The sequence below is a fragment of the Ornithorhynchus anatinus genome, chromosome 3 (genome assembly GCF_004115215.2).
Source record: "Ornithorhynchus anatinus isolate Pmale09 chromosome 3, mOrnAna1.pri.v4, whole genome shotgun sequence".
NCBI classification, from domain to species: domain Eukaryota; kingdom Metazoa; phylum Chordata; class Mammalia; order Monotremata; family Ornithorhynchidae; genus Ornithorhynchus; species Ornithorhynchus anatinus.
In genome coordinates, this window is record NC_041730.1 from 23,002,153 (window position 1) to 23,027,606 (window position 25,454).

At 48.2% G+C, this 25,454-nt stretch overlaps 1 protein-coding gene and 1 long non-coding RNA gene across 2 annotated transcripts in view; both read right to left on the reverse strand.

Moving 5' to 3' along the window:
* LOC107547863 (transmembrane protein 263-like) overlaps window positions 1-25,454 on the reverse strand; it is a 403,142-nt gene that overhangs the window by 151,802 nt on the left and 225,886 nt on the right. The gene's annotated exons all lie outside the window — the stretch shown is intronic.
* On the reverse strand, window positions 391-3,795 carry LOC120638274. The gene is made up of 2 exons (XR_005659849.1): window positions 3,493-3,795; window positions 391-628 (listed from the first exon to the last, which is right to left on the reverse strand). It is a non-coding gene; the product is annotated as an uncharacterized LOC120638274 (long non-coding RNA).

The window sequence follows — 25,454 nt, forward strand, 5'->3', positions numbered from 1 at the left end:
TGATTGCTCTTACAATCGTTATGTCCAAGATGACTGATTAGAGGCTTGTTATGTGCTGCCTGGAAAAAAATAACTGAACTAGAGAAGAAGCGTGACTTTTGAGTCAGAGGGCCTGGGTTCTAATGCCGGCTCCACCATTTGCCTGCTGTGTGATCTAGGACAAGTCATTTAACTTCTCTGTGCCTCAGTTACCTCATCTGTAAAATGGGGACTAAGACTGTGAGCCCTATATGGGACAGGGACTCTATCTAACCCACTTACCTCCTATCTACCCCAGCACTTAAAGGCACAGTACAGTGCCAGGCACATAATAAGTGCTTAATAAATACCATAAAAACAAACTAGATGATATCTCAAGGCCCAGAGTGGAACATCATAGTCGGAGACTTGTTTCAGAGTGGAATAAATTTAAACCTGGGCAGGAAAGATGAGCGGCCCTTTGAGGGTCAATATGGAACAGGGAAGCAGTGGAAGAAAAATGGCAGGAAGTGAATGGCATTAGGCCTGAGCTCTGACTCAGTGGCTCCTCGGCGATGGCCACACTTTGGTGAGGGGAGGCTGCTCAGGTGCCCGTCTTCTTCGTCCAACATCAGTCCCGAGTGAATGTTCATGCAGGTGTTCCGACCCCCTGAACGCAAGTTGGGTGAGAATGGAAATGGTGACAGGCCTTAATTATAGCTAGATGGTGGGGGGGGGGGGGGGGTTGCTATAATTAAAACACCAAATCTTAAATCTATTCAGCTATGACACTTTCCTACACAGATGCATTGACATTGTCTTCTTGTAAGATTAGGTTGTCAAAATAATTTTTTAAAAAGATCTATGGAAAAGCAACACATGCAAGCGGGGGTTTCCATGTGAGAAATTGCCTGAAAACAACTCCAAAAAGATGAAGGCCATGTGCACAGGGCATGGGATGATCCTAACCTTCCCTGGTTAACTTTCAAAATAGAGGAGTGCCTGGGTTATTAAATCTTAAGCCCTCCGTGACTACCGTCTAAAAGGTTGAGATTTGAACTGGCCCCAGATGAGGCCCATGGAAGGGAAAAACTCCTCTTCCACGCTCTAATGTTAATGTTATTGAAGTAATAATAATAATAATTGTGGTATTTGTTAAGTGGTTACTAAGTGCCAGGCACTGTACTAAGCGCTGGGGTAGATACAAGGTAATTGGGTAGGACACAGTCCCTGTCCAACATAGGGCTCACAGTCTTAACCCCCCTTTTACAGATGAGGTAACTGAGGCACAGAGAAGTTAAGTTGCGTTTGGGCAGGACAACAAGCCCAGATATTCTGCTGTTTGATAAACTGACGGTAACAGCGGAGCTTCTTGGCATTTCCTGGGAGCAGAAATACTCCAAAAAACATATGCGTTGAAGATAAATAAGTCTGTGGGCCTGGTTGAAAAGCTGAAATAAATGTGGAGATGGGAGCAAGGATGAGGAAACCCAATTTTCATATTAACTATTGGGGTGGCTTTTTTATGGTATCTGTGAATCACTTACTCCGTTCCAGGCAATGTACTAAGTGCTAGGGTAGATAGAGGCTAATTGGGTTGGACAGTCCTTGTCCCATATGGGGCTTACCGTCTTAATCTCCATTATACAGAAGAGGAAACTGAGGCAGAAAGAGGTTAAGTAATTTACCCAAGGTCACACAGCAGATTAGAACCCAGTTCTTTCTGACTCTCAAGCCTGTGCTCTATCCACCAGCTGCCAAGTTGCCTTTTATCTGTGTTTCCATGAATACTAATTAAACTAGGGATTCTTTATAATAATAATAATAATGATGGCATTTAAGCGCTTATTATGTGCCAAGCACTGCTCTAAGAGCTGGACTGATCGCAGAAGGTAATACTAATATGGATACCTATGATGATACTTGTTAAGTACTTAGTAGGTACCAAGCTACTTGCCCCAGTTCACATAGCAGGCAAGGGGCAGAGCTGGAATTAGAACCCAAGTCCCCTGACTCCCAGGCCCTTGCTCTATCCACTAGGCCATGCTTGCTTCTGCCCTGTAACCAGGAGATAATAATAATGTTGGTATTTGTTAAGCGCTTATTATGTGCAGAGCACTGTTCTAAGCGCTGGGGTAGACACAGGGGAATCAGGTTGTCCCACGTGGCGCTCACGGTCTTAATCCCCATTTTACAGATGAGGTAACTGAGGCACAGAGAAGTTAAATGACTTGCCCACAGTCACCCAGCTGACAAATGGCAGAGCCGGGATTCGAACCCATGACCTCTGACTCCAAAGCTCGTGCTCTTTCCACTGAGCCACGCTGCTTCTCCATGTTAATAATGGTGGTATTTATTAAGCACTTACTATGTGCCAGGCACTGTATTAAGCACTGGAGTAGATACAAGCGAATCATGTTGGACAGTGTCCATGTCCCACATGGGGCTCACAGACTCAATCTAGAAATCTGAACAATAGATGATTATAAAATCCTCGTTTAATGTCCATATTGTTGTGCTCAATTAATTAATTTTGGAATAAATTTCAAGTAAAAATGAATAATGGTGTGAATAATAAAAAGAGACAAAATACCCAGTAAGTCTGTCATTCTGCAGGAAATTGAAAAGACATAATTCTGCTTTCAAGGAGCATTTTGTCTTTAAAAATGGAACTTGGTAATAATGCCATGTTTTCTGTTAAGTATTTGATATTAACTTTCTCACCTCAAAATATATGTGTAACCTCAAAGAGTTACAGTTACTGAGGAAACCATAATGTGTAAAGAAAAGAATCAGGGCACTTCACATGCCATTCCATCATTAAGGAATAAGTTCTAGTTTCCCCTCATTATTAATTGGATTTTTTTCCCCCTCAATTTTCACTTGCACACGTCTCTTGGAGGCTTTGGTGGGTGCCAGACTTAAAATCAAAACAGAGTCACTCAGGTGCCAAATGCAGCCTGACTAGTTGATGAGTGACTCAATGGATTTACTTCCCCCTGAATGCTTTCCAGCATTCTCCAAATTTTCCATTTGGGCTGATAATCAGCAGGAGAAATGTCAGGCCCAAAGGAGCTTGAGGGGCGAGTGAGAGTTGCCTTTGACTGGTGTTATTTTTTTTAATGGTATTTGCTTCCAATGTGTCAGTAACCTCACTAAGCTCAAGGCTGGACACAGTCCCTGGCCCGCTTATTATGTGTTCAACCTGATTAGCTTGTATCTACCCCTAGTATGGTGCCTGGAACATAGGAAGCACTTAACAAATACCATGAAAAAACAAACATAGAAACCATCCTCGGGTTGTACTGGGACACGACACAGAGCTGGTTTAAATACAAGAAGCGCTTAACATATACCATTAAAAAACAAACCAACATAAAAACCATCCTCGGGTTATACCTGGACATGACCCAGAGCTGGTTTCAATGCGAGAAGCTGTTCAAGACCAAACTAAACTGCAGTGAGGAACGTGTTTTCAGAGAGAGACATCAACTTTTCCTTTAAAAACCAGACTGAAAATCAACTCAGACTTACCCTTCCTCCACTGTCCCAAGTGACCAAACCGGCCTTTTTTTTAAAGGGAAGCGATGTTCTGCTTCAAGGCATCCAAGTCAGGAGGAAGAGGGTACAGTCTCCTCCTCTGGCATCTCCTTGATTTATCCAAGTGAGAAGAGTGTCTTTCCCAAACACCTAGAGGACGAGCTTCAACTTCACCCTCATCATTCAACTGAAATCTGTCCAACAGGGCACTGGGAGTGACAAAGAATTCTGCAAGCAGCATCCAGGGGGCTAGGTTGTCCTGGGGGCTCTGACAGAAATCACGTCTCTGGACAGATGTCTCTCAGACCCTTGTCAAGGGAAAGAGGGAAGGAAAATAAAATATTCTGACAATGTGATCTGGGGGGGGGGGGAGACCTGATCTTCTTAAAATAATTTAAGCACTTTGTATCCTCCCTACCCCCTCTAAACTTTTGTCCATATCCTTATACTGGGTTCATTCTTTCATCAATTCAAATGTATTTATTGAGCACTTGTTGCTTCCCCTAATTTATTTTAGTGTCTGTCTCCCCTGCTAGATCGTAAGCTCTCTGAGAGTAGGGATTGTGTCTATCTACTCAATTGTACTCTCCCCAGGACTTAGTAGAGCACTCTGCACCTAATAAGCTCTCAATAAATACCACCGATTCGCTGATTGATTGATTATGTCTCCCCTCGCGCTTAATACTGTGCTGGGAACAGACCAAGTGCTTAACAAATGCCATAATTATTATTCAGCAACAACCCAACCCCAGGCTCTTAGGGTCTCTGGTCTTGCTAAAAGGCATCTAAGTCATGAGGGTGGATACAGATCTACTCATTTAGAGCCTGAAAAAAATTAGACTGGAACTAAAACGAACCAGATTTGACTGGATCAAACCTACCTCGAGACCCTAAACTCCTTGCGGCCAGGAAATGTATCTACCATCTCTGTTTTATTCTTCCAAGCGCTCTGCACACAACGAGGCCTCAATAAATATAACTGATGGATTGATTGTGTGCAGGGAATGTGTCTACCATCTCGGTTGTACTGTACCCTTCCAAGCACTAAATACTCTGTATAAAGTAAGGACTTAATAAATACCATTGATTGACTGACCAAGTCTCACTGCATTAAGAAGGATCTAAGAAGCAGGGACAAAATGATAGGGTCGACTGTTGTTTTTGTAATTTCTTTACAAGGCTCTTCTGCTGTATTGTATCTACCTATTACCCTTCCTCCACTGTCCCAAGTGACCTACCTGGCCTTTTTCTCAAGGGAAGCGATGTTCTGCTTCAAGGCAACCAAGTCAGGAGGAAGACGGTACAGTCTCCTGCTCTGGCATCTCCTTGATTTAACCAAGTGAGAAGAGTGTCTTTCCCAAACACCTAGAGGACCAGCTTCAACTTCACCCTCATCATTCAACTGAACATAGGAAGCGCTTAACAAATACCATTAAAAAACAAACGAACATAAAAACCATCCTCGGGTTGTACCTGGACATGACCCAGAGCTGGTTTCAATGCGAGAAACTGTTCAAGACAGAATCGAACTGTTCTGTCCAATTCCAATTCTACTCGTTAGACAATCCCCTCTCCTTCAAACAATCATCACCACTACCCATCAGTGTCACATAATAACAACTGTGGTATTTGTCAGGCACTTGCCTTGTGCCAAACGCTGTCGTAAGTGCTGGGATAGATGCAAGATAATTAGGTCCCACGAGGGGGTCACATTTTAAGCAGGAGGGAGCAGAGGTATTGATTCCCCATTTTGCAGATGAGGGCTCTGAGGTCCACACTTGTCCAAGATCACATATCAGTTAAGTAGTGGGAGCTGGGATTAGAACCCAGGTCCTCTGGCTTGTATTTCAGTTGCATTTATTGAGCGCTTACTGTATGCAGAGCACTTTCCTAAGTGCTTGGGAGAGTACAACACAACAATAAACAGACACATTCCCTGCCCACAACAAACTCTTTCCACTAAGCAACACTGTTTCCCTATGGAGCTGTTACATATTTGGTCACTCTCAAAAATGCATCTATTTATTCCAAAGCTATTGCACGATACTCATTAACCATCTATACCTGTAATTTATTTATTTATAGAAATATCTGTCTCCCCTGCTAGACCATAAGCTCATTGTGGACAAGAAACGTGTCAGCTTATTGTTTAACTGTACTCTCCCAACGCTTAGTACAGAGCTCTGCACAGAAGCAAGCGCTCGGTAAATACGACTGAATGAATGGATCGAATGAATGGTCTAATGTACTCTTCAGCGTTACAGCCTTTCTCTGAGTCTCTCTCCTCCCCTTCTGTAGCCCCGCAGACAAACCTCAGCTGAGCAAGGTCACAAATGAGGTGAACGAACATTTGAGGTTTGGGAAACTACAGCAGGGGCCGCCCAGCTGGGCTGGTCCCCTCAGGGAGGTGGGACAGAAAGAGAAGCAGTTTTCCCAAGGTATGCCAAGAAGCCCCCTTTCATCTGGAGAAGCAGCGTGGCTCAGTGGAAAGAGCCTGGGCTTTGGAGTCAGAGGTCATGAGTTCGAATCCCAGCTCTGCCACTTGTCAGCCGTGTGACTGTGGGCAAGTCACTTCACTTCTCTGTGCCTCAGTTCCCTCATCTGTAAAATAGGGATGAAGACTGTGAGCCCCACGTGGGACAACCTGATTCCCCTATGTCTACCCCAGCGCTTAGAACAGTGCTCTGCCCATAGTAAGCGCTTAACAAATACCAACATTATTATTATTATCTCCTGCCTGTCAAGACCCACGGGAAAAGAAAGTATTGGAATTTCTTCCTGCATCTCTAACAAGTTCCATTTTCCTGAATTATCATGGAGGAGGAGGAAAAGGAGGAAAATTATTCCTGTTCCGCTCCTGGAAAACTTCGAAATGTTATTGCCATGGAAACCGCTCTCTATCGGCAGTGGAGTGTGCTTGCGCTGGGGGGGATGAAGGGAGGGGAGAGGAGATAGAGAGAGAGGAAGCGTGCAGGCCGGGAGTCTGGACTCCATCACCTTAGATATCCTCTCTGCCACGCAGTTACCTTCTTCTCTCCACCTCTGACACGAGCTGTCTGCCTCTGAGTTCTTTAACGGGCGACCAGCACACAATCCCCAAACCGACCAATGGCAAACAGCCTCAAGTAGATGCGTTCTGAGGATGGAGATGTTGTGCTTTTAACCTAGAGCAGCTGGGCATTCCTGATATTCGAATTTCTGCATTCTTGAATTATCGTGACCCGGTTTCAGTCGGAGGGGTCGTCCGTGTGGGGGGCACAAGCCCAGGCGGAGGGCAAGGGAACCAACCTGACAGCCAACCCCCTGGAGGCGTCAAAATGGAGATCTGGCTACCGGCACCGAACCTCTCTGATCGAACTCTATAGGGAATAGAATGGAAACTAATGAAAGACGGAACCACCCGGGAAACAAGAAGCCAGCAGTGGAGTGTGGGGGAGTGTCAAAGTCAGCGGCAGCTTGCCGAAGATGAATCCGTTCCCCTGTGCCAAACCAAGTGCCAGTTGCCAAAGCCAAGAGAAGCCAGGAATAAAGGGGGGTCGGGGTGGTTTTTCCCCTGAATTGTTGTGCTTTTAGCCACAGTTGCTTGGGGTAGAGAAGCCTGGGAGCACAGGCTGCAGATTCTCTGCGATACAAATCATAATATAATCCTAAAGAACTTCATTAAAACAACAAAGCCTCATTAAAGGGAGGGAAGGCCAGCCTGTCCCATGTTGTGGGTGGGGAAGCTCCTGGTGTCCCGTGGCTTCTCAGAGGAGGAGGAGGCCTGGCCTCAGCCTCTGGTCCCAGCGTGTGCAAGGCCAAGGAATGTGAACTTCCTGGCTTTCTGAGAGAGAGAAAGAGAGAGAGGGAGTGGGGGAGGAAATGGGAGTCTCTGTGAGGTGTCTTGGAGACCCTGGTGCTTACCCTTCTGGGCTGGTGGACATGCTCTTGGAAGAACCTCATCTGTACCTCATCAGTTACCTCATCTCTAAAACAGGGATTAAAACTATGAGCCCCATGTGGGACATGGACATTGTTCAACCTGATTAGCTTGCAACTACCCCAGTGCTCAGTACAGTGGCTAGCACATAGAAGCGCTTAACAAATGCCATAAAAACAAAATTAAACAACAAAAAACCCCCAAACCTCCCCCCCCCCCCCCGCCATTCATTTGCTTGTAGATCTCCAAGCAACGCACGACGCCAGCTCTCCAGTCGAGCTACATTATCAAAGAACGTGTTCATGACTAGCGAAGTGGGGACTGAAAATGTCAGAACACCATGTGCCTTGGGTGTGATGACACCAGCGACGTGTGTGTGTGTGAGGCGGAGGGTGATGAAGAGGGGAGTTTGGGTTAAGGTTTATTTTCAGTAACTCAACACACATGTGCACATGCACGTGTGTGTACAAACACACGAACACATTCTCTCTCTAATGCAGATGGGCCAGGAATCAGTCAGAATGTCAAGAAGGCTTTGGAAGTTGGAACTCTAATGTTTCAAATAAAACTATTTTTAAAACTGGGGTCCGTCATGGAGTGAGAAGGGGTTTGCGACATTTCTCTCCTTGGGTGGTTGCCTGCAATCCTGCCATTCCTATTCCTAACGGAGCGTGAAAACCCAAGCAGATGAAGTCCAGAGACTAAACCAATATTACGGAGCTGACTTGCCAATATATCCTCTGACCACAGGGAAATAATTCATCAGACCCTCGAACTATACTGGAAGCTCCCCAAAGGCAATGATAAAATCTTCCATCTCTACTGTACCCTCTCAAGTGCTCAGTCCAGTGCTCTGCATAGAGAAAGTACTCAACAATTTCCCCTGATGATGAGCCATTAAGCAGTACGGTGCTGGGTCATTCATTCATTCAGCCGTATTTACTGGGCGCTTACTGTGTGCAGAGCACAGTACTAAATGCTTGGAAGAGTACAGTACAACAATAAACAGACACATTCCCTGCAGAGGGGGAGACAGACATCAGTACAAATATATAAAAATACAGATATGTACATAAGTGCTGTGGGGCTGGGAGGGGGGACCAACAAAGGGAGCAAGTCAGGGGGACGCAGAAGGGAGTGGGGGATGAGTAAAGATGGGGCTTAGTCTGGGAAGGTCTCTTGGAGGAGATGTGCCTTTAATAAGGCTTTGAAGGAGGGGGAGAGTAATTGTCTGTCAGGTTTGAGGAGGGAGGATCTTCCAGGCCAAGGCAGGTCGTGAGCTAGGGGTCGGTGGTGACACAGAGGAGACTGAGGCATAATGAGAAAGTGAAGTTTGCAGTCTGGGTTACAGAAGGAGAGAAGTGAGGTGAGGGAGGAGGGGGTAAGGTGGTGGAGTGCTTTAAAGCCAATGGTGAGGAGTTTTTGTTTGAGGCAGAGATGGATGGGCAACCACTGGAGTTTTCCGAGGAGCGGGGTGGCGTGTCCTGAACCTTTTTATAGAAAAACGCTCTAGGCATCAGAATGGAGTATGGACTGGAGTGGGGAGAGACAGAAGCCTGGGAGTTCAGCAAGGAGACTGATGCAGTAATCCAGGGCCGATAGGATGAGTGATTTTATCAACATGGTAGCAGTTAACTGGATCAGACCGATGGCCCATCCGGCCCAGTATGTGGTCTCCAAAAATGACCTGAAAGAACAGTGGGAGGACGGGGACAAGGCTTTCTTCTGGCATTCCCAGTCCTGAGGACCGGGACACTGGGAGAGGATGCTGCAGGGTGGTGCATCTTCTCACTCCAGTGCAATCTCAACTCCTCACCCCGATGAGATCTCTGCTTTTTGGGTCGGGAACACTCTCCCAGCCCGTGGAGGGGAAGGGAGAGGAAAGCTTACAGTTGTCTCAGCCCCATCTGAGATTCTTGGGTCTGGGGATGACCCGGAGAGGTCCAGATCAATCAATCAATTGCATTTATTGAGCACTTAATGTGTACAGAGCACTGCAGATTCCTACTGCCTCCCGACCATGGGTCAACTCCTACAGGGAGAACTCCACCTTCCTCAGTGGTATGGACGTAGAGAGTCAAATAGGTTTCTGGGACCCACAGCCAAATCCAATCCTAAAGTGAGAACCCCGAGAAAATGGAGAAGACGTTGCCCTGGGCTGGAAAAGGTTGCCGGCAGTGCTGGCCAAACATCCTTAACCTGAGTTTCAGCTCTGGCTAGAGGGGAGTTTTTACAAATCTACTTCCAGGCTCAGCAGATCAATTTTCTACTTCATTTTATCACCCTGCTCCCTTATGCCTCCCTCTTCCGCCTCTTGGGCATGCTCGTGTTTGTAAGAAGCGGTGCGAGATCTTAAAGAAGAAAGACAGAGAGAGAAAGCTTCACCCTTCCTCTTTCCGGTGTTTGAAACCATGTCAGGAGCTTTGGAGACATTTGTATTGCTGTCAAGAGTATTTAGGAATAAACAGTTATGAAAAACATTACCCCGGGGCTTTGGCACTGCGGAGCCTATAGTACCGACCTCCGCTGCCTGAGTACCCCACGCGCATTTAAATGATAATATCATCACATTAGAGCCACGTCTACAGCCCTGTAAATTGTACATTGTCCCTGTTTATTGATTTCTCTTTTTAATACGTAGTCGGCTGAAAACGATGGTTAAAAAAACCCCCAGCCACCTCTGGATGCAGACAGCTGAGATCAAATAAACCGTAGAGCGAAACAATGGCGTGTCAGAACACCGAGGGAGTCGGCGGGTATCCAGAGCCAGGTGGATGGGAGTGCTCTGAACAAGGGGTTGTGACCCCATGAAGCTTGGCAGGCTCTGGAAAGGTGGATGCAGCCCAGGGAACAGCACAGGGAATGGTGCAGGGAATGGTGCAGGAGACATTTCAGGAAAAGATGCAGTGAACGGCGCAGGGAATGGCACGGGGACAGTACAGGAAATGATGCAGGGCATGACCCAGAGAATGGTGCAGGGAACGGAGCGGGGAACGGTAGGGGGAATTGGTCTTTGGGACATTTCAGGGAATGGTGCATTGAACAGTGCAGGGAAGAGTGGAGGGAACTGTACAAGAAACGGTGCAGAGAACAGTGTGTGGGAATAGCGCAGAGAATGGCCCGGGGAAGCTTCAGTCATTAGCTGAGAATTCATCCCTAACTCTCCTAGGGTAGGTGTTGTAGGGATGGCAGAGTTCTAACCAGGCATTTTAGCGTTCACGGCACGAGAGGAAGCACGCATCCTCTGCCATTATTTTTAATTCATCTGACTGAGAATTGAAGGCTCATAATGATTGTGAAATCTACCCCACCCACCCCGACCCCATCCCACCTGAGAGGCAGAAACTGACTTGGATTTTAGCCCCGGGAACACCGTAACCTCTACAAGAAAGTAAACATTTGAGCCCGTTGTTGGGTGGGGATTGTCCCTATCTGCTGCCCAGTTGTACTTTCCAAGCGCTTAGTACAGTGCTCTGCACACAGTAAGCGCTCAATAAATACGATTGAATGAATGAATGAGTGGTAACAGTAGTAGTTATTGAACATCCACTTCATTCAATAGTATTTATTGAGCGCTTACTATGTGCAGAGCACTGTACTAAGCGCTTGGGGTGAACAAGTCGGCAACAGATAGAGACAGTCCCTGCCGTTTGACGGGCTTACAGTCTAATCGGGGGAGACGGACAGACGAGAACAATGGCACTAAACAGCGTCGAGGGGAAGAACATCTCGTAAAAACAATGGCAACTAAATAGAATCAAGGCGATGTACAATTCATTAACAAAATAAATAGGGTAACGAAAATATATACAGTCGAGCGGACGAGTACAGTGCTGTGGGGATGGGAAGGGAGAGGTGGAGGAGCAGAGGGAAAAGGGGAAAATGAGGCTTTAGCTGCGGAGAGGTAAAGGGGGGATGGCAGAGGGAGTAGAGGGGGAAGAGGAGCTCAGTCTGGGAACGCCTCTTGGAGGAGGTGATTTTTAAGTAAGGTTTTGAAGAGGGAAAGAGAATCGGTTTGGCGGAGGTGAGGAGGGAGGGCGTTCCGGGACCGCGGGAGGACGCGACCCGGGGGTCGACGGCGGGATAGGCGAGATCGAGGGACGGCGAGGAGGTGGGCGGCAGAGGAGCGGAGCGTGCGGGGTGGGCGGTAGAAAGAGAGAAGGGAGGAGAGGTAGGAAGGGGCAAGGTGACGGAGAGCCTCGAAGCCTAGAGTGAGGAGTTTTTGTTCGGAGCGGAGGTCGATAGGCAACCACTGGAGTTGTTTAAGAAGGGGAGTGACATGCCCAGATCGTTTCTGCGGGAAGATGAGCCGGGCGGCGGAGTGAAGAATAGACCGGAGCGGGGCGAGAGAGGAGGAAGGGAGGTCAGAGAGAAGGCTGACACAATAGTCTAGCCGGGATATAACGAGAGCCCGTAATAGTAAGGTAGCCGTTTGGGTGGAGAGGAAAGGGCGGATCTTGGCGATATCGTAGAGGTGAAACCGGCAGGTCTCGGTAACGGATAGGATGCGTGGGGTGAACGAGAGGGACGAGTCAAGGATGACACCGAGATTGCGGGCCTGCGGGACGGGAAGGATGGTCGTGCCATCCACGGTGATGGAGAAGTCTGGGAGCGGACCGGGCTTGGGAGGGAAGATGAGGAGCTCAGTCTCGCTCATGTTGAGTTTTAGGTGGCGGGCCGACATCCAGGTGGAGACGTCCCGGAGGCGGGAGGAGATGCGAGCCTGAAGGGAGGGGGAGAGGACAGGGGCGGAGATGTAGATCTGCGTGTCATCTGCGTAGAGATGGTAGTCAAAGCCGTGAGAGCGGATTAGTTCACCGAGGGAGTGAGTGATGCAGCTCACTGTCCTAGGTTCATGGAAAGTTCGGAATAACAATATGACGCATTCCTTGCTCACAGAGAGCTTATACTAATGAGGGGAGACAAACACACACAAAAAACTAGAATAATAATGTTGGTATTTGTTAAGCGCTTACTATGTGCAGAGCACTGTTCTAAGCGCTGGGGGAGATACAGGGGAATCAGGTTGTGCCACGTGAGGCTCACAGTTCATCCCCATTTTACAGATGAGGCAACTGAGGCACAGAGAAGTTAGGTGACTTGCCCACCGTCACATGATCAAAAGACATAACTGAGTACACCTAGGAATCCAGGCAAGTTGCATTTTGCCGCCCTGGAATCAGACCCGGGAGTGGGTGGAGTTTCGAGAGTGAAACTACCCACTAGATCTGCTCCCGAAACCTGAACTAAACACAAAAGACATTGGTCCCAGCTGCCCCTTAATGATGATGATTGTATTTGTTAAGCCCTTACTATGTGTCAAGCACTGTTCTAAGCGCTGGAGTAGATACAAGCTAATCAGGTAGGACACAGTCCCTGTCCCACATCGGGCTCACAGTCTTAATCCCCATTTTACAGATGAGATAACGGAGGCACAGAGAAGTTGTGACTTGCCTAAGATTGCATAGCAGTCACGTGTCAGAGCCAGGATTAGAACCCCGGTCGCTCTGACTCCCAGGCCCGTGCTCGGTCCACGCAGCCAAGCTGCTTCCCTCAACTCCCAGCACACTGCCTGCAATCCAGACAGCAACCATGTCTTCAGGATCAGGGAGGGGAAAGTGGCAGGGAGATATTCTTGGGGGGTTGTGGACCTCAAGCCTCGGGGGATGCCCCCAGGACTGGCTTCAGACATTTGGCTGAGCTGAGACCGAGAAAAAATTATTACCTCCTCCCACTTCGTTACAGCATCACGATGCTATGCAGTGTAGGGTCTCCTGAATTTAGGACACTTCTCTGGTGGCCGGGGACGGGGGTGTCCCCTCATTCCATCTCCTTGGTACGGAACCACTGCGTCCCCCTCCCAGGTAGGGTTTCACATAGGTGCCACACGCTCTGGATGGGCGATTTAAAATTTTGAATCGCCGTTTCCCTCCTGATGGTGCACCCTAATGCAAATGCCTCATGCAGTCAGTCAATCGCATTTATTAAGCACTTACTGTGTGCTGAGCACTGTACTAAGTGCCTAGGGGAGTACAACAGAGCAATAAACAGACACATTCCCTGCCCACAGCGAGCTCAGCATCTGAGCCCCTTCTCCCCTGGGCCCCTTCAGATCAATGGCCCCCCCAAACCAGCTTGAACTCCATCTATGAGGCTCAGTTTCAGGGTCAGTTAATGCTGCTGCAGTCACAGGGCTTAATAAACCCTTGCTGATGAACTGACGGGGACTTTTCTACAAATGACGGGATTCATCGTATAATTATGCAAAACGAGCGCGTCAGCGGAGACAAGTCCTGCGGCGATAGGCACTCTATAAGCATTGAGACAGGTAGGCTACAGAGAGAGCACTAAGTGGCCATGGAGCCTTTCAATACTTTCAAGAATGATCACTCATCCAGAAGAAACAAGAAAGCTTTTTGGAAAAGCAGAATGCCAGCCCAGAAAAAAAGTTCAGAGTCCACGGAGATCACTTCTTTGCTGCCTGGGAGGTGGTTCACTGGCTGGCTGGGCACCAAACAAGAGTGTCTGAAAGGATTTTTACAAGGGAAAAATAATCAATTTTCAATGAAAATTTTAATTTTCAACGAAAATGGGGATTAAGGCCGTGAGGCCCATGTGGGACCTGGACTGCGCCCAACCTGATTTCCTTGTATCTACTCCAGGGTTTAAAATCGTGCCTGGCACATAGCGAGCGCTTAGCGAAGCAGCGTGGCAGAGTGGGTAGTGCATGGGCCTGGGAGTCAGAAGGTCATGGGTTTTAATCCTGGCTCTGCCACTCGTCTGCTGTGTCACCTTGGGCAAGTCACTTCACTTATCAGTACCTCAGTTACCTCGTCTGTAAAATGGGGATGGAGACCATGAGCCCCACGTGGGACACGGACAGTGACCGAGCCAATTTGTTTATATCCACCCCAGCACTTAGTACAGTGCCTGGCACATGGTAAGCACCTAACAGATAGCATGATGATTATTATAACGAATACCATAAAAAACCCAAGTCTGCACAGGGCAAAGCAGATCTTCCAAGGAGTGAATGTTAGTGTGGATTTGTACACACCAAGGGAAGGTTTCTTTTATGGATTTCACTAGTCCTTTCTCTGGGCTTAGCTTGTCCATGCCAGGGTTTTAGCCTGTCCAGCTGACTTTCAGAGTGTCTGCCATACTGCTCCCTCCCTTACCTTGGGGCTGTTGCTTGGTGAGCATGCGTATGCGTGTGTTGGGGACACGGGGGAGGCTCAGAGCATCTCTGGGGAGCAGGCAGGCAGTCATTATGGTGACAGAAGACTTGAGAAGCAGGCTGAGATTGTAGAAAGAGCACATGTCTAGGGGTTAGAGGATCTGGGTTCCAATCTTTACTCCACCACTTGCGTGCTATGCAACCTTGGGCAAATCTCTGGGCCTCACTTTCCTCATCTGTAAAATGGAGTTAAAATACTCGTCCTCCCTCCCTCTTAGATTGGGAGCTCCATGTGGGACCAGACCTGATTATCTTGTCTCTACCTCAGCGCTTAGTACTATGCTCGGCACATAGTAAGCACTTAACAAATACGACGATTATCCTTACCGCACTTGGTAGTCCAATCAATCAATTGTAATAGTGAACACTTACTGTGTTCAGAGCACTGTAATAAGTGCCTGGGAGAGTACGATATAATCGAGTTGGTAGACACGTACCTTGCCCACGAGGAGCTTCCAGTATAGGGGGGGAAACGGACATTAAAATTAGTAGCAGATATCTTTTTAAGTCCTGTTGGGTTGGGGGTCGGGTGAATAAAGGGAGCAAATCCAGGTGCAAGGGGACTGCAAAAGAGAGAGGGAGTAGGGAGAGTAGTTCAGATCGAGAGAGGTCAGGCAACATTGGGGACACTGGCATTAGCTCCTGGAGCTGCTCCCATTCCTTTGATTCCTATTCAAAAAAATAGATTTTTTTGGGTGCAAAAATAGAGAATTCCAGGAAAAGCTGTTTTGTTAACCACTAACAGGCTGGGAGGCTGAGACCAAAAATCTGAATTGCAAATTCTTACAAACCCTCAGAGACAAGAGCGAAGACTCAGTAGTGATAATAGAGAGGGGCTCTTACCCAGGGGATGGTGACCTGCTGTTTTCCAGCTCTGTCGAGGAGAGAACTGGAGGAAATAGATCGGAATTGGATTGCCACTGCCGGAGAGGTTTGGGGAAGGTGTAAGGAGGCTCTTGCTGACAGGGAGGGTGGTTAAAACCCGATGAGGGCTATCAAAGGGACCCCCTCCCCTGGAGATCTAGATGAATGTTAGACATTTTTTTCTCAGGGAGAGTTTAGGCACAGTATTGTCTAGAGGCAAGGAGGACTGGATGACCTTTAGAGATTCTTCTGTGTTCTAGGATTCCTGAGAAGCAAACCATCGGTTTTGTATAGACAGGCCAGAAGAGGGTACAGTCATCTTCAATTCTAGCCCTGGAGAGCAACCCACCCTGCATCAGAGAATAAAATGACTCTCAGGCCAAAGCACACCTCTTGGTTCCTTGAGCCTTGGGTGTGGGCCTAATTCTGTCCTCTCAATCAATCAGTGGCATTTCTTGAGCACTTTCTGTACACAGAAAACTGATCTAAGCTCTTGGGAGAATACAACAGAATTGGACCCCCATTTCTACTTCTCTGCCTGTTGCCTGAACTGGCCCAGAGAAATAATGATAATAGTGATGATGATATTTGTCAGGGGCTTACTATGGGACAAGCTCTGTGCTAAGCCCTGGAGCAGACATATGATAATGAGATCAGGCCTGGTCCCTGTCCGACATGGGGCTCGCATTCTGAGAAGGGAGAACAAGTATTTAGCAGGAAGCAACAAGCACCCCCCAGTTTTGAGGGGTAGCATTAAAAAAATAACAACGGATGGAGAACGGGCCGCCCGGCACGGATCTTTGGAGTCATTAGTCAGAGGGCCCAATACGGACCATTATAGAAGCAGCATGGCCTAGTGGAAAGAGCACGGGCCGGGGGTCAGAGGTCCTGGGTTCCAATTCCTGCTCTGCCGCCCGTCTGCCGTGTGACCCTGGGCAGGACATCCTATTTCTTTCCTTCCAAGTCATATGATAACACTTTCCTAGTTTGCCCTCCTGCTGCTCTCTCAGTCGGGGGCAGAAGACGATGTGAGTGAGAAGTAGCATGAAGCACTGGCCCGGGACTCAGGAGACCTGGGTTCTTATCATGTCTACTAACTCTACTGTACTCTCCCAATCACTTAGTGGAGTGTTCCACTCACAGGAGGTGCTCAGCACATACTATTAATTGATGTACAGGCTTAATACAATGCTCTGCGCAGAAATGACCCTCAACAAATACTAGTGATAGACTAACTGAACTAGCACAGGGTCAAGTGCACATTAAACACTCAGGGAATACTACTGACCGAGTTAGTGACTGAGTGTCTGTTCTTTTGATTTGAACTCTTACGTCTCTGACCCTCACCTAGGGGCCCTCTCTCCTCCTTCCTGGCCAACAGGAATGTTTATTTTTGCCGGTTGGAGGCCTGACCTTAAATCAAACACATCCAATTTCCAAGCGAGGGACTAATAACAGTGCGGTCACACTGGGACCAGTCCACACTTGTATAAAGCTCGGCAGACATCTGCTGCCTCCCTGTGAGGCTTACAGAAGGGGAAACCACTACTTGGGCTGAAGACATCTGGCCCAGATCGAACGGGAATTTCGGTCCCTAGTTTCCCAGTCCAGTCTTCTTCTACCCTCCAGTCCACACGGTCTTTCGCTCACTATGTGTCTAGTGCCTTTCCCTTGCGTATCGGGAGCTTCACCTGAAGTCCTGAGGCTCAAAATCCAAGTTCCTCCAGTGGCCTTTGCCTGACAGCCTGTGAACCCGCTCCCCATCCGGACTGGTCATCCGGCAGCTTGGTGACGGCAGTGTTTTCAAAGTGGAAGCCTGAAGGAACAGCAAGTTACGAGCTGCGATTCATGCCGCTCCCTCTGCCCAGCTGCCCCTCTCTTACTGACCAACGGAGACACCATCCTCCTCACTAGGGCTTCTTGGTGGCAACTGCAGAGTGGTTCCACCCGGAGTGGGTGGAACAGTGAAGGGCTGGACTCGCCTTCTCATTAAGCGACAACTCCTGAAGAGAGAAAAACCAGTGTCTGCTCTGGATGCGATGCCAATGGCTCCGCTTTCGAGGAGCCCAGAGTGGCAGGCTGAATAGTGCTGGGAGAAGTTGGGGTGGGAGATCCGTGGCAGGGGATGAGGAGAGATTGAGGCCAGCCAATGAGGCTGCATGCTGGCAGCCCATTTAGTTTGAACCTGGGGGTATCATCTATCCTCATACCAAGCAGACTGGGGAAAAGAATCAATACAAAAGGTTAATCTAGGTTCAGCAGTCAATACTCAAGGCAGCAAAGTCTGAGCAACCAATCGCCTCTGACTCTCTGGTTAGTAGTTTCCGGCGCGAGGATAAGGAGAGGTCAGAGAGAGAGGCCCGAGCCCCCCGCCCCCAGAGGTCACTCCTCAAGAACAGGGGAGGGGAGGCTGTGAAACTAACCCAGAACGGCGCATCAGTAAAGTACACAGTGCAGGCCTTCTATTTTGAGCAATTTAAGGGAGAGGCAGCACGGTTTATCGGAAAGAGCACGGACTTGGGAGTCAGAGGTTACGGGTTCTAATTCCGACTCTGCCACTTGTCAGCTGTTTGACTTTGGGCAAGTCACTTAACTTGTCTGTGCCTCAGTTCCCTCATCTGTAAAATGGGGATTAAGACTGCGAGCCCCACGGGGGACAACCCGATTACCTTGCATCTACTCCACTGCTTAGAACAGTGCTTGGCACATAGTAAGAGCTTAACAAATGCCATCATTGTTATTATTATGAATAAATGGTTGAGGGTGTTTTATTTTCTGTTGCAGAGCTGCTTACTGGGGTTCTGGACTGGGTACTCCAATTGGTGGCAAAAGAGCTGGACCTCCCTGGTGTGGCTGGGGGCGCAGAGGAGCAGACGTGTTCCCAGTATGACACCTGCCCCCTTGCCCGAGGCTGAACCGGGCCTGTGAGGAAAGAGGAGAAGGAGGAGGAAGCCATTGGTGCCCCTCCCTCATAGCTTCACTTGCAATCAAAGAGAAGGACTGTGGAGGAAATAGGGGGATTATGTTGGGGGAAGAAGAAGATCCTCTGCCATTCTGAGGTGAAAGATAGCAAGCTGTGCCCTGGGAAAGCACAAAACAAGAAGAGCTGGGCCTGTGGACCCTGGTCAGACACGGGGACCAGGGAGAGATCTGAGTCCAGAAGCTAGGATTCTGAAGCTCCTTTCCTGAAGACTGTGAATCCTGAGACACCTTCAGGGAAACAGAGAGGGTCCTAGAGGGGTAAGCAGTAGATCCAAGAAAAGACAATTTGGCCTGCATTTGTGTCCATCTGTTACCTTACTAAGAACTTATTCAATATTGTCAAGATATCAGATCTTGGTGTCTGCCAGCTAGGGAGCTTGTGGACCTGCGGGCGTGGAAGGAAGCGCTTTGTCCGTGAGCTCCCAGTAGCCAGCCTTGGGACGGGTGGGGTACGCTAACCCCCATTGAACTCTACACCTTCGGGAAGACGCCTGAGCTTCAGCTGTAGAGTGATGGCAGAGCTAGGGATACAGGGACTTGGGGAACAGTGAGGATGCCCCCAAAACCCGCATTAGAAGAGCAGGAAAATTGGAAGGCTTCAGGACCCAGCGGAATCTGACCGGGATCTGCTGAAGTGACTCTGGGGGCTATTTCAGCCCTAATTTAGGCTGGTACCATCGTGGGGCCAGGGAGCCATTGGTCTCCAGCAGTGCGGCTACCCCCACAGCCCGTTGGCATGGCTCAGGTGGGCATGGGGGCTACTCTGAGGTGGGGACCAGAGGAAAGCCGGTCTGTGCTCCGGCCACTCCCGTTCTTTCGGTGGCAGGACGTAGCCCACGATCTGAGGAGTTTCCAGCACCATCATCTAATGCAGCCTGCAGTCAGCCTTAGCAACTCTCGCCCCGCCCCGTTTGCACCCCATGTAAGGTCTGCTCGCTGCCACCTGGGCTTTAAATGCCTCATCTCACCCCTGACACTCACTCTTCACAACCCTTGCTGGTCATACTGACTGGGTAAAATAAATAGTTGACTTTTAAGGCTGCCGGTAGATCAGAGTGGGAATAGTCCATTCTATGCAGGGGTCTCAGAGGAGTTTGACTTCTTGCTCATGCTCTCCCTCCCCCTTCCTATCTGACAGATCCCCACCCTTTCAATCTTAATAATAATAATGTTGGTATTTGTTAAGCGCTTACTATGTGCAGAGCACTGTTCTAAGCGCTGGGGCAGATACAGGGTAATCAGGTTGTCCCACTTGAGGCTCACAGCTAATCCCCATTTTACAGACGAGGAGGTAACCGAGGCACCGAGAAGTGAAGTGACTCGCCCACAGTCACACAGCTGACAAGCGGCTGAACCGGGATTCGAACCCATGACCTCTGACTCCCAAGCCCGTGCTCTTTCCACTGAGCCATGCTGCTTCTCAAAGTCTACCTCCTCCAGGTAGGCTTACCTGACTAATCTCTCGTCTCCCCTCCCCCTTCTCCCTTCCTTCTGCCTTTCCTTTGCACTACAGCACTTATGTACATATCCAAATGCTCTGTTGCTGTCCCTATGATAATGTTGGTATTTGTTAAGCGCTTACTATATGCAGAGCACTGTTCTAAGCGTTGGGGTAGGCACAGGGTAATCAGGTTGTCCCACGTGAGGCATTAATCCCCATTTTACAAATGAGGTCACTGAGGCCCAGAGAAGTGAAGTGACTCGCCCACAGGCACACAGCTGCCAAGTGGCAGAGCCGGAATTCGAACCCATGACCTCGGACTCCCCAGCCCGGGGTCTTTCCACTGAGCCACGCTGCTTCTCATCTGTATTGTATTTTAAAGTCTGTCTCCTCCACCAGGTTGTCAGCTACTTGTAGGCAGGAATTGTGTCTACCCGCTCTGTTTTATGCTCCCAAACATTTAACATAGTGCTCTGCCTACCGTAAGCACTCAAATACCAATGAATCACTGATTGTTCTCTGCCCTGGACTAGCAACTGTCTCCTCCCAGCCCACCAGAGGAATTGATGTTGATGATAATGACGGTATTTGTTAAGCGCTTACTATGTGTCCAACACTGTTCTAACACTGCGTAGATACAAAATAATCAGGTTGGCCACAGTCCCTATCCCACATGGGGCTCACAGATTTAATCCCCATTTTACAGATGAGGTAACCGAGGCACAAAGAAGTCAAGCGACTTTGCCCAAAGCAGACAAGTGGAAGAGCCGGGATTAGAGCCCAGGTTCTTGGGACTCCCAAACTCCTGCTCTATCCACTAGGTCAAGGAATTTCAGAGCCAGATAGTTTAGTCATCCACTGTGCCAAAGCTCGAGGCAGAAGAGGGAGGCACAAGGAGCCTGGACGAATTCACAAACCGGGTAATCAACCTCTGAATAATTGAAAGTTAACTTCTCTGCCTTAGCTGTGATGACTTTGAAATGGAGAAGGAGGCAGGACAAAGGGATGGAAATTGGGACAATTGAAGTCTGGTAATCCTGAATCTGAATTTCCTCCACTGTAGGAAGGAGCACGATTAGAGAGAACCAGAATCACATTCAAGAGCAGGGACCCAAATAAATCATGAACATACACTCTTGAAAACCCCTCCCAAATTACCCATGAACTGCTCCTTGTCTCGCTCTCTCAATAATAATGTTGGTATTTGTTAAGCGCTTACTATGTGCAGAGCACTGTTCTAAGCGCTGGGGTAGATACAGGGGAATCGGTTTGTCCCACGTGAGGCTCACAGTTCATCCCCATTTTACAGATGAGGTAACTGAGGCCCAGAGAAGTGAAGTGACTTGCCCACAGTCACACAGCTGACAAGTGGCAGAGCCGGGAGTCAAACTCATGACCTCTGACTCCGAAGCCCAGGCTCTTTCCACTGAGCCACGCTGCTTCATTTTAAGAGGAACTATGAATTAAGGTATCAGGGAAGGAGAAGGGATAACTAAGATAAAGACACTAATGTAATTGTCTTAATGTTACTGGGGGTTTTTTTGGTTCTTCCTCAGGCACAATAAACACTCATAAATATGTAAATAAGAGACCTGTGGACCAGGCTACTGAGGAAGGGGCTGAAAAGACTCTGCAACCAAAGACTTGACTCAGTCAGCATTTTTATTTCTCGTTTGTCAAAGTGCTCAGAGGAATTGAGGCTGAGCCCACAGTGGCTGGAACCTGAGGCCGAGCAGCAAAGGAGTCACAGAGAATAATAATAATGTTGGTATTTGTTAAGCGCTTACTATGTGCCGAGCACTGTTTTAAGCGCTGGGGTAGATATAAGGGAATCAGGTTGTCCCACGTGGGGCTCACATTCTTCATCCCCGTATTACAGATGAGGTAACTGAGGCACCGAGAGGTTAAGTGACTTGCCCGCGGTCACACAGCTGACAAGGGGCAGAGCAGGGATTCGAACCCATGACCTCTGACTCCCAAGCCCGGGCTCTTGCCACTGAGCCACGCTGCTTCTCAGCGAAGCAGCATTGCCCAGTGGATAGAACATGGGCTTGGAAGTCTTGATTGTTGATTCTATTTATTGCCATTGTTCTCGTCTGCCCGTCTCCCCCGATTAGACCGTAAGCCCGTCAAAGGGCAGGGACTGTCTCTATCTGTTACCGATTTGTCCATTCCAAGCGCTTAGTACAGTGCTCTGCACATAGTAAGCGCTCAATAAATACTATTGAATGAATGAATGAGTCAGAAGGACCTTGGTTTTAATTCTGACTCTGCCACTTGTCTGTGGTGTGACCTTAGGCAAGTCACTTCACTTCTCTGTGCCTTAGTTCCCTCATCCGTAAAACGGGGATTAAGACTGCGAGACTCATGTGGGACATGGACTATGTCCCACCTGATTACCTTGCATCTACCCCAGTTCTTACAACACTGCCTGGCACATAGTAAGCACTTAATAAATACCATTATATTAAAAAAAAAAAGCAGGGACGTCTCCCAGCTCTTCCGACTGCTGCTGCATTTCAGAGCAGGCAGCTCCATCCCTCCAGCGGGAATTGGAAAGCAGGATACTTGCTTCTGGTGTGTTTGTAGCAATGGGAGGAGCAGCAGGAATTTTAGGAGTACAGATAGTATTTATTGAGGATCCCACTTTTTTCTATGGTATTTGTTGGACACAGTGCATATCCCACACGGGGCTCATAGTCTGAATCCTCATTTTACAGATGAGTGAACTGAGGCACAGTGACTTGCCCGCAGCAGACAAGTGGCAGAGCTGGGATTAGGACCCAAGTCCTTCTGACTCCCATTGCGATTTGCAGCATGCTGTGACTGCAATCAATCGGTGGTAATTACTGAGCACTTACTGTGTGCAGAACGCTGTACTAAGCACTTGGGAGAGTACAACATAGGGTTGGTAGACGTGTTCTCTGCCCCAAAGGAACTTACAGTCTAGGGGTTGCAATGATAACCATCCCCGGGTCATCCTGATTAGTTCCGTTGCTTCCGGGAGATGAGTGATCAGTATCGATTGGTTGTCCAGGGAGATGATAGGGACACTGGTCAGCTTCTGTAGCCTCCCTGGGACCCTCCAGTGAGTTTCGGTGGGTCAGCAGAGATTGGAATGCCGGTGCACTAGAAATCAGGAAGGCTTATTCAAAAACTTAAACTTTTTATGGCATTTGTTAAGCATTTACTATATGCTAAGGTCTGTACTAAGCACCACGTAGATACAAGGTAATGAATCCATTCCCAGATGGGGTTTACAGTCTTCCTCACTTTACAGATGAGGTAACTGAGGCACAGAAAAATTAAGTGACTCGCCCAAGGTCACTTAGACTGTTCTCCCCCGATCGGACCGTAAGCCCGTCAAACGGCAGGGACCGTCTCTATCTGTTGCCCACTTGTTCGTTCCAAGCGCTTAGTTCAGTGCTCTGCACATAGTAAGCGCTCAATAAATACTATTGAATGCATGAACACGGCAGACAAGTGGCAGAACCAGGGTTAGAACCCTGTTCTCTGACTCCCAGCCCGTGTTCTTTTAACTAAGCCACGCTGCTTCTCACCTGGGGATCTCAAAGCAAGCTCTGCACGTGCCCCCCAATCAAGAGCGACTTGATTTTATGCCCATTTTACAGTGCGGTTCAGATGAAGCACACAGTTGCAGAGGGATGACAGGGAAATAAACCAACCAAAAAAAAAACAAAAACCAGACCCCTTCCCGTTCTCTTTACCAGAAAACAAGTTTGCAAAAGGAATGAGAAAAGAAGAATGAAAAAGACTGTCATCAAATTATTTTTGTTCCCAAATTGAAATTAAAGATCATTTGAACTCCAGAAGCCCAAAAATCCCAGGCTCATTACTTCTTGGTATTTTGTCCATGCTCTCGTCCTCCTTCCAATTAAAGCAATTCAGTGTAATTAATTAAATTTGTTATTCAATTAATGAAGATGTAAATTCTATTAAAACACCGTGCAGGATAAGTTTGGATTAAATTTGCTCCTTGACGAATGGGGAAAACCAAAAACAACCCATTGCTCCAGTTTGCCTACGGCGGGAGAATCTGGTCTGTGGGGCCAGAGCCCTGCACTTGGGTGGCTATTTAGTTCTCTAAAGGTGCCGGACTGGGGACCGCGCTGGAGAAGCCGGCTCAAGGATCTTAAATCCCGGACAGAATCTTTTAGCAGCCCAGGCAAAATTGAAGGCTTTGTCCTTGGAGAAACTGAGGCAGGCTCTCCTCCACTATTTTTATTGCTGCCTCTGCTGCTGCTGAAAGTGGTGATCTCCTAGAAATTCCCTGGATTGCCTTAGTGGAAAGAGCACGGGACTGAGAACCAGAGAACCTGGGTTCTAATCCTGGATCTCGCCATCTGCCTTCTGTGTGATGTTGGGCAGTCTCTGTGTCTAGGTTTTCTCATCTGTAAAATGGGGATTCAATACCTGGTCTCCCTCCTACTTAAACTGTGAGCCCCATATGGGACAGGGACCGTGTCCGATCTGATTAACCTGAATCCACCCCAGGGCTCAGAACAATGCGGGGCACACAAGAAGAGTTTAACAAATACCTCAATGATCATCGCTGATAATGGAGAGCTCAGAATGGATCTACTCTCTCTTTTGGGCATTTTTAGAGTGGCAGAGACTCCTCTCTCTCTCCTCATGCTCATAAAGACGTGCTGAAGTAGTGACAGAAGGTGAGGGTGGGGGCGGGAAATGAGATGAATCAGGGAGGGTCTCTTGGAGGAGGTGCAATTTTTCAAGAGCTGTGTAGATGGGCAGAGAACTAGTCTACCAGGGTGTCCTCTCATCTGTCCCATTCAGTACCATTCCTGTCTCAGTCTCGTTTCTCCGTCGATAGATTCAATGCCCCTTTTAGATGCAATGGGGAAAAGATTTAGGGGTTGGTAGAGAGAACAACAGTCTGGGAGGCAGAGGATCTGGGTTCGATTTATGGCTATTGTTCTTGTCTGTCCGTCTCCCCCGATTAGACTTTAAGCCCATCAAAGGGCAGGGACTGTAGCTGTCATCGATTTGTACATTCCAAGCGCTTAGTACAGTGCCCTGCACAGAGTAAGCGCTCAATAAATACTACTGAATGAATGAATGAATAATCCCAGCTCTGTCACGTGTCTGCTGAGTAACCTGAGTGTGCTTGGAACAGTACTTGGCACATAGTAAGTGCTTGTCAAGTACTATCCTTATTATTATTATTACTATCCTTATTCTCTGGGCCTCAGTTACCTCATCTGAAGAGTGGGGTTGAGATACCCATTCTTCCTCCCTCTTAAGACCAGGAGCCCCATACAGGACAGGGACTGTAATGGAGTTCAATTAACGAATGGTATTTCTAGAGCGCCCACTGAGCGCAGAGTACTATGCTAAGTGCTTATACTGTATCTACGCCAGTGTTTAGTGCAGTGCTTGGCACGGAGTAAGCACTTGACAAATACCACAATTATTATTATTATTGTTATTACAAGCCACCTCTAACTCTTCACTCACAGTGTGTTCCTGGCCTG